Source organism: Delphinapterus leucas, chromosome 4 (assembly GCF_059928025.1).
Source record: "Delphinapterus leucas isolate spDelLeu-1000000601 "Yukka" chromosome 4, BTC_Dleu_Yukka2, whole genome shotgun sequence".
Classification (NCBI taxonomy): domain Eukaryota; kingdom Metazoa; phylum Chordata; class Mammalia; order Artiodactyla; family Monodontidae; genus Delphinapterus; species Delphinapterus leucas.
In genome coordinates, this window is record NC_143132.1 from 93,996,124 (window position 1) to 94,006,156 (window position 10,033).

Consider the following 10,033-nt stretch of genomic DNA (forward strand, 5'->3'; position numbering starts at 1 on the left):
AAGTAATTTTGTTTTATGGATTTAAAAAATATTTCCACAGGAGCTTAGATATAGATATAATATTAACATACCTTATAATTATAGGATATTAAAGGCAGAATTGGTTTGCCCAGCAGGGACTCATGCATTTGAATTTTACACATACCATTCATTTAGTTACTGATGATGAACCAAATGGTGGTTTAAATGAAATTTATACACAGAACTCTGACGATTCAGTGGCTGACTTTTTCCCTCCTATCTGTTAAGGGACTTTTGTTTTCCTCTGAAGTAAAACTTAAAATCTTCTAAAACCTGAGAAGGGTCACCATAAGAATATGAACAACCTCAAATTGAAAAAGAACAAACAATCGCACATTAGGTAAGTGTTTCTATAACATGTAGAAATGAAGGATCGTGAATGACTGTAGACCAAAGTAAGTTGACAATACATCCATAATGAGATGTATTCTAAGGACAAAAACAAGTGAAAGAAAATTTCGAACTTCATCCTATCATCTTCTAGTTTGTATTAATGGTGTTTTTGTTTTGGAGTTATTTTCTTTTTATTGTTAGGTAAAAACTAATCAGCAATAATATTTATTTTGTTAAAAATCAAGATTTTTTTCCAGCATAAAAGAAGTGGAGGTACAATTATAGAAAATAATTTAAGTAATAGCACAATAGCATTAGAACTGAATGAGAAAAATCCATATAAACTCACGCGTTAAGAGGAAAAAAATGTGTCTTTACTAGAACTATCCACTAAAATTGTTTTCTAACAATGGCATCCCAGGTGGAATACAATGACTAAGTATGTTTAGTATACATATTATGGTTTATAATACCATATTTCCACAAAAACAAACCAGGACTCCTTGGAAAGATAGCCAATTCCATGTCTGGGTCTAGAAAGGTGTAAGACAGAAGACAGGAAAACTTTCCAAGAACAATCTGCATAGGTGCTTTAAAAAAATTTTTTTTTCATTTTGATAGAATTTCTGTCTTACAGAGAAGTTGCAATGTTATTACAAAGAATTCCTGAATGCTCTTCGTTCAGATTTCCCAAATGTTAACATTTTAGTGCATTTGTTTCATTTTTTCTCCCTCAATATACATTCTGAAATATTTGAAAATAAATTGCAGGCACGCTAGCCATTACCACTAAATACCTTTGTACATTCTTTTATATAATCACACAACAATAATCAAAATCAGGAAATTAACACTGATATAATTCTTATCTAATATCAGCTCTTATTCCAATACAGCAAATTATTCCAATAATGTCTTTTATAACACATGAAAATCTTGGATCACGCATTGCATTCAATTATCATGTCTTTTAAGTCTCCGTTAATCTGAAATAGTTCCTCAGATCTCCTGTGTTTTATGACACTAACATTTTTGAAGCACACAGGCCAGCTATTTTGTAGAATGTCTTTCAGTTTGGATTTGTCTGACATTGTCTAACCATTAGATTAGGATTATTTGTCTTTGTCAGGAATATCACTCAAGTGTTGCTGTGTTCTCACTGCCTCACACCAGGAGATACATGATGTTGATTTGTCCCTTTACTAATGATGTTGACTTTGGCCAGTTGCTTAAAGTGGTGTGATAAAGGTTCTTTTCTGTATATTTCTTCTATATGTTTCAGTTTGCTTTGTTGGAGGTTATAAAGGAGACAACTAAGTCATATTTGTTAGCAACTAAAAGTAAAAACATCAGAAAGTATTTCAGCAGAGATTATATTTGAGAAACTATTATATCAATATACACTGGGAAAGCACTTAAATGAATATAAAGGATTGTTATTATTTTTAATAATTATTCTACTTTTAACATTTCCTAAGAAAAAAGTTATTTAATATGTGAAAGGGTAAGCCACTCAGCTTTTTTATCTGGATTTTGTCAAGTAAAACCATCACATAAAAGTAGTATCAATCCAAAGTCAAATGCCCTAGAACTCTTGATGAAGGATGACTTCTGTGTTTCTCAAAGTCTTACGATCTCAGCTCATTCTCCTACACTTGGATAAATTACCTAGAGTCTCCACGTTTTAACTTCTTCTTCTAGAAAAGAGGGGGTGGGGGGAGAGAGAGAGAGAGAAACCCTTAGTTTCCAGAATAGTTGGGAGGAACATATATAAAGTACAAGGCACTTAGAGTAATGCATAATGCTTGGCAAGTCACTGTGAAAAAGAAGACATATTATTGTGGAAGTTGTCCCTATCCTTATGCCCTGTGGGTCCCCATGAAATAGGTAGGAAGCATTTGTTATTATCTCCATTTTAGATGTGGTAACTGTCTCCAAGATGACCTAAATCAAACTAGATGTGGGGCTGGTGCCTGCTTTTGGGTTACTATTTTATTGTTGTTTCTTCTACATTATGGCCATGACCTTGTGTTTGTGCTTAAAGAATTCGTTTCACGTTTAATGCATATACAGTTTTGCTTACACTTTTCATAGATTTCATGCAGATCAAAAAGTGATCATGCAGGGAATTCCCTGGCTGTCCAGTGGTTAGGACTTGGTGCTTTCACTGCTGTGGCCCAGGTTCAATCCCTGGTCAGGGAACTAAGATCCCACAAGCTATGCAGTGCGGCCAAAAAAAAATGATCACGCAAAAGATAATAATAGCCTCTATTTAATATCAATTAAATCATTTTGTTCACTTATCTCTTGTGTTGAAAAGAAAGTTCTCAATAGAATGAAAGGTGACCTGAGTATGACTGCAAAACCAAGTCATATATCAGTGTTGGAGGCAACAGCTGTAAACATTTCTCTAATCTGAATTCAGGGGCAGTCTCACCAATCATGCTGGCAGAAAGCAAAGCAACATTGCTTTTACCCAGAGCAAGCTTCCATCTGACTAGTAACCATAAAAACATGTGATACATTCTGCTGAAAATATATTACCTTGAAACCTCACCCAGGAAAGACCAATAAGTCTGTTTCTGTGGTATTCAGTTTTCTAATTGCAACTTTGCTTTTATCAAACTGTTTCTCAGATCTAGATCTTTAGCTAATAAATACAGTTGCCAAAATGTGAAGAAAAAATTATTAGTTTTCTTTGGTTGGCCATATTCTTTGGTTTGGTGTTATATAATCCAGAAATGAAAGAGAATCAGAACACTGCTAAATAGTTAAACAACTTCAATTGCTTAATAATTTGAAAAAGGTCCAATTAGTAGGAAAAAATGCTAATAGGAGGCTCCCAAGACAGTGTCTATTCCTGGAACTTTCCCCACCTCAGGGAACCCAGGAGCAGGGTAGCAAATCCACCCAAGCATAACCACCTTACTCCTATTCCCCAGATCATATTCTCCCCCTTACCCACCCACCACCTCTCTCTCTCTCTCCCTTTCTCTCTCTCTCTCTCTCTCTCCCCCCCCCTTTCTGTTTCCCAACTCATACCTTTTCTGTGAAAACAATCTAACATTAATTTAAAAAGTAAAGACTGGATGCTGACAATCTTAAAACAAATTTTGAGAGAAAACCTCTTTGGTCTTCTTCTTATATGTAAATGCAGATAATATTGTGATGGTTTTGTTCTTCTTTACCAAACTGTAAAATGGGTAAAGTTTTGTTTCATTTCCCCCCTCTCAAAAATATGTTTTCCATTTGACCTTGATGATTATGGGTATTCAGGTTGTGTAGATGTTTTTAGTCAATTGTGAAAGCACTCAGACAAACCCATTCCAGATCCAGGAAGCCTAGAGAGTTCCAAATAAGATGACTAAGATTAATCCAAAGAAATCTACACTGAGACACATTATAATTAAATTGTCAAAAGTTAGAGACAGGGAGAGAATCTTAAAAGCAGCAAGAGAAAGACAGCTCATATGTACAAGGGAATCAAGTTTTTTAGCAGAAATTTTGCAGGCCAGAAGGGAGTGGCACACTATATTCAGAGTGTTGAAAAAAAGAAACTGCCAACCAAGAATACTATAATCAGCAAAACGTTTTTCATGCTTTTTTCAAAAGTGCAGAAGAGATAGACCTTCCCAGATAAACAAAAGCTGAGGAAGTTCATCACCATTAGACCTGCCTTACAAGAAATACTAATGGGAGTTCTTCAAGTTGAAATAAAAAGATGTTAAGGGCTTCCCTGGTGGCGCAGTGGTTGAGAGTCCACCTGCCGATGCAGGGGACACGGGTTCGTGCCCCGGTCTGGGAAGATCCCACATGCTGCGGAGTGGCTAGGCCCGTGAGCCATGGCTGCTGAGCCTGCACATCTGGAGCCTGTGCTCCACAACGGGAGAGGCCCATGTACTGCAAAAAAAAAAAAAAAAAAAGATGTTAAACAGCAACATGATAGCATAAGAAAGTATAAGATTTTTGATAAAGATAAATATATGGATAGATACAGAATATTGTAGTGATGGTGGGTAAGTCACTTCTAATTCAGCTTAAAAGTTAAAAGACAAAAGTATTAAAAATAATTATAACTTTAAAGATGTTAATGGGTACCCAGTACAAATAGATATAAATTGTGACATAACAAAGTGCATGTGGTAGAGGGAGAAGTAAAAGTGTAGAGTTTTTATATGTGATTGAAAATAAGTTCTCATCAGCTTAAAATAGACTTATAACTGTAGGAAAATTTATGTAAGCCCTATGGTAACTACAAAGAAAATACCTATAGAAGTTACACAACAGAAAAAGAGAAAGAAATCAAAGCATATTAATATAAAAAATAAATGAAACATGAAGATAGCAAGAGAAAAAAAGAGATGAACAAAGTACAATACAAACAGAAAACAGCAAAATGGCGATATTAAATCCTTCCCTAACAGTAATTACATTAAATGTAAGTGAATTAAACTCCCTAATCAAAAGACACAGAGTGGCTGAATGGATTTAAAAAACAAGGTCCAACTATGTACTATCAACAAGGAACTCACTTTGGATCGAAAGACAGACAGACTGAAAGTGAAGAGTTGCGAAAAGATAGTCCATGAAAATTGTAACCAGAAAACAGCATGAGTGGCTATACTTTTATCAGACAAAATAGACACTAAGTCAAAAACTGTCACAAGAGACAAAGAAGGATGTTATATAATGATAAAAGATCAATTCAACAGGAAGACACAACAATGATAAATATATATCCATTCAACATCAGAGCACCTATATATATGAAGAAAACATTGACAGAACTAGAGAAGAAATAGACAGCAATACAATAATATTAGGAGATTTATTGCCTCACTTTTAATAATGGCTAGAACAGCTAGACAGAAAATCAACAAAGAAACAGTGGACTTGAAGAACACTACAGAGCAAATAGACTTAACAGATGGATATAGAACATCCCTCCCACCCAACAGCAGCAGCATATGCATTCTTCTCTAGTGTTCACAAAACATTCTCAAGAATAAATCCCATATTAGTCACAAAACAAGCAGACAACTTATCTGATTCCACAGGTTCACAGCTGGAGAGGAATTTTGCTTCAGGATGAATCATACCTCGTCTCACGCATACTTGATTTAGATATTTAGATGAGATTTGGGACTTAGAGTTGATGCTTAGAGTCAAGACTTTGGGGCTATTGGGACTGGGTGTGTGTGTGAATGTATTTTGCATGTAAAAGAACATGTATTGAAGGAGACAGGATATTATGAGCTGGATTGTGTGCCCCCCCCCAATTCATATGTTGAAGTCCTAACACCTAGTGCCTCAGAATGTAACTGTATATGGAGATAGGGCTTTTAAAGATTAAGTTAAAATGAGACCATCAGACTGTGCCCTAATTCAATCTGACTGGTGTCCCTATGAGAAGAGAAAATTTAGATGCACAGAGACACCAGAGATGTGTATGCACAGAGGAAAGACCATGTGAGGACATAGCAAAAAGGCAGCCATCTGCAAACCCAGGATAGAAGCCTCAGAAAAAAATCAAACCTGCCAACATCTTGATCTTTGAGTTCTAGTCTCCAGAACTGTGAGGAAATAAATTTCTATTGTTTAAGCCACCCAGTCCATGGTGTTTTGTTAAGGTAGCCCTGGTGGACTAATACAGGAGTCCACTGTTGACCACTGTCTCACCAGTTGACCTTAGCAGGACCCTCCTGCTCTCCGGGCTCTGGATTCCACATCTGAAAATGACAGTTCAGATTAGATGGTATATGAAGGTCCCATATGTTTTTATGGTCAACCATTCCAGAATTATCATTGACTTTGATCTGACAGATTTTACTGTGAGAGGATAATCCCTAGAACAGGTGTGCTTTTGTTTTTTAACTTCCCATTGTTCCTCATCTCTAAAAGAGGGGAGGTTATAATTAGGCACAGGTGCCTCAGCATCTGTACTAGTTTGCCAGGGCTGCTACAACAGAGTATCACAAAGTAGGTAGCAAAAACAACAGAAATTTTTTGTCTCACAGTTCTGGAGGCTGGATGTCTGAGGTGTCAGCAGGGTTGGCTCCTTCTGAGAGCTGTGAGAAAGAATCTGCTGCTGCGTCTCCCCTAGCTTCTGGTGTTTTGCGGGCCACCTTTGGCATTCCTTGGTGTACAGAAGCATCATCCCGATCTCTGGTCTCTGCCTTTGTCTTCACATCTTCACTCTTCTGTGTGCATGTCTGTGACCAAATGCCCTGAGCACTAGTCATATTGGATTAGGGCCCACTCTAGTGACCTTATATTAACTTAATTACCTCTGTAGAGACCCTGTCTCCAAATAAGGTCACATTCTGAGGTGCTGGGTATTAGGACTGCCCCATAGGAACTTGCGGGGGACACAATTCAACCCATAAATAACAGCATCCCTAAAGGCTCACCTCCCACCTTCCAAAGAAACGATCACAGCAATCTTCCAGGTCAGCCTCCTGTCATAGTTTGTCTCACACCCACATGCTCATCCTGGGTTCTCTTGTCTGCTGCTTTGTGTCTATTACCTGGTTCTCTCTCTCTGGAAGCTCCAGAGCTGACAACAACTTAGAGAATCTGTTTGGTAATCACCTTCACCTTCCATTGGAGGTTACAACAGTGTAGGTGCATATTTTCCCAGCCTCCCTTAGATCCATATTCTCAAGCCCATGGCCACGCCCATTTTCAAAAACCCATGCGGGCCAAAAATCCCCACCTGAGTCAAAACCCTAGATCCCATCCCCCAACCCTACAGTCGTCTGAGAGGGGAGTGTGAACAAGAAAACTCACAGATCCTGAGATGGTAGATTAAAAATGATCTCTAAAACAATAAGCAGAAGAAGAAAAAGGGCAATAGGGCAAGGAGTACCACCCCAATTTGTAAAAACATTTATTTTGCCACACCCCATCTCCTTCCTAGCAGACTGCTTTCATGTTCTCAGAACTTCTGCAGGTCAACAGCAGCCTCCCTGCTTTCGTAAACAGTAAGAAGTGTCACCCAGGACCGGGCAAGAAGACCAATTCACATGCTCTCAACCCTTTGGAAACCCTGGTTTAAGAATTAATTCACTCCACTGGGAAAGCACAATTATCATTTGTCAGTTAAGGATGTTGGTACACCGAAGGAGAGTAATTAAATAACATATGTTAAAAAGATGATTCCTTAAAAAAAATTGATCCCTGCAGAAATGTTCCTTGAGCCTCGGCGTACAAAACACAATTAGAAATGGCATTTTCCACAGCCAGCACTGAGGTTGCCATGGTAAGAACAATTTTTTAGAGCTACCTAGGAATAAAAAATCAGAAACATATACAGTTTGTTATGTTCTAAACACTAGCATAGAGATGTTTTTCTTTTTCTAAAAAGGCGAATTTAATGGAAGATAAAACTTTCTATTCTAGAAATTTTCTATTCTATTCTAGACCATGATTCCCCACAAAGCTTCCTATTTCAAGGAGAACTGTAAACATATTTGAATGCTGCATTGTATGAAATGTCAGTAAGGGAGCAGCTAGGTTCCTTGAGTATGTCCTGAGGTGCTGGAGAAAACACCACCTCCCTGTCAGGGTTGTTCCAGACACGTGCAGTCATCGGCTATCTTCTTTTCCCTTGGCCCTTGTGTCTGTTACGTGTCATCTCTATTTCATGCTGGGCTGAGCTGGTCTCACAGTTTAACGCCTCTCAACTCTTTGAAATTGCTAAAGAGAATTCACTTACACAAAAGTATGTAGACTTTCTGAAAATGTCAAAGGGTAAATGAAGAAGACAGTTTCACATTGCACAACTCCCCTCTCTTCCCATCCCAATTTTTAAAAAAAATCTCTACTTGGTACTTTTTTCTCTAATGTTTCTTCTTTGGCTGTTTTAGCCACTAAAAACGGGCTACCTACACACACTGCTCACTGGCCCAGGCTTACCACCCACACTTTCTGTTTCTCCCAAATCCCTCCTCACCATTGTCCCTCCTCCCTTCTATTTTGCTGAAGAATTCAGTCTGTCTTTACTCCTAAGTCCAGAGTTGCACAATCCAAACCATTACAAGATTCAGGAAAAGCCCTCTGTTACGTAAGGATAGAAACACCCCATGTTAGGGACTATGCACTCTCCCCAGCCCATGGTAGGCCCTCAGAAGCCTAGGGTTAGTATAACTCTCATCCTGTCCTTGAAATTCAGCCTCTTCTCACTTCTTCAGCTGTTTTCCTACCTTACAATGTTCCCTGCAGCTCCTGGAATGAAAGACTGCTAAAAGCTTAAAGCTGAAAAAGACTTCAGAAGCAAATTTCACACTCTCACTTGACAGAGAAGATCAGTAAAACCCAGAGAAGGAAGGAGATTTACTTGCCCAGGTCACAGGGGAATGATAGTGACAGAACTGTGATTATAGCCCAGATCTCCAGGTTCCTCACATCTCCCAACACTCTTTCCACAGCATCAGTGACATTCAAAATATTTTTGACCACAACCTGCAGTCACAAATACACTTTACATTAGATCCCTGAATATCCATATGTGTGTAAATATATGATGTAAGATGCTTAGCCATACTACATGTGATGCATGTCGATATTTTCTATTTTGTTCTATTGAATCTCACTTTTTACTTTTTTGTCTTTTATTTTTTAACATCGGGTATAATTGCTTTACAATGGTGTGTTAGTTTCTGCTGTATCACAAAGTGAATCAGCTATACATATACATATATCCCCATATCCCCTCCCTCTTGCGTCTCCATCCCACCCTCCCTATCCCACCCCTCTAGGTGGTCGCAAAGCACCGAGCTGACCTCCCTGTGCTATGTGGCTGCTTCCCACTAGCTATCTACTTTACATTTGGTAGTATATATATGTCAATGCTACTCTCTCACTTCATCCCAGTTTACCCTTCCCCCTCCCCATGTCCTCAAGTCCAATCTCTACGTCTGCATCTTTATTCCTATCCTGACCCTAGGTTCCTCAGAACCTTTTTTTTTTTAGATTCCATATATATGTGTTAGCATACAGTATTTGTTTTTCTCTTTCTGACTTACTTCACTCTGCATGTCAGACTCTAGGTCTATCCACCTCACTACAAATAACTCGACTTCATTTCTTTTTATGGCTGAGTAATATTCCATTATATATATGTGCCACATCTTCTTTATCCATTCATCTGATGATGGACACTTAGGTTGCTTCCATGTCCTGGCTATTGTAAATAGTGCTGCAATGAACATTGTGGTACATGACCCTTTTGAATTATGCCTCTCTCCAGGTATATGCCCAATAGTGGGATTGCTGGGTCATATGGTAGTTTTATTTGTAGTTTTTTAAGGAACCTCTATACTGTTCTCCATAGTGGCTCTATCAGTTTACATTCCCACCAACAGTGGAAGAGGGTCCCCTTTTCTCCACACCCTCTCCAGCATTTATTGTTTGTAGACTTCTTGATGATGGCCATTCTGACTGGTGTGACGTGATACCTCATTGTAGTTTTGATTTGCATTTCTCTAATGATTAGTGATGTTGAGCATCCTTTCATGTGTTTGTTGGAAATCTGTATATCTTCTTTGGAGAAATGTCTATTTAGGCCTTCTGCCCATTTTGGGGTTGGGTTGTTTGTTTTTTTGATATGGAGCTGCATGAGCTGCTTGTATATTTTGGAGATTAATCCTTTGTCAGTTGCTTCATTGGCAAGTATTTT

The 10,033-nt window shown here is 38.1% G+C and overlaps 1 protein-coding gene across 8 annotated transcripts in view; it reads left to right on the forward strand.

The window, feature by feature from the left end:
• NCEH1 (neutral cholesterol ester hydrolase 1) overlaps positions 1-9,087 on the forward strand; it is a 101,185-nt gene extending 92,098 nt beyond the window's left edge. For all 8 annotated transcript variants that reach the window (XR_016393073.1, XR_016393076.1, XR_016393077.1 and 5 more), the window contains one exon: positions 1-9,087. This exon is cut by the window's left edge. The gene's annotated coding sequence lies outside the window, so the exon portion shown is untranslated.
• Positions 9,088-10,033: the final 946 nt, after the last annotated feature.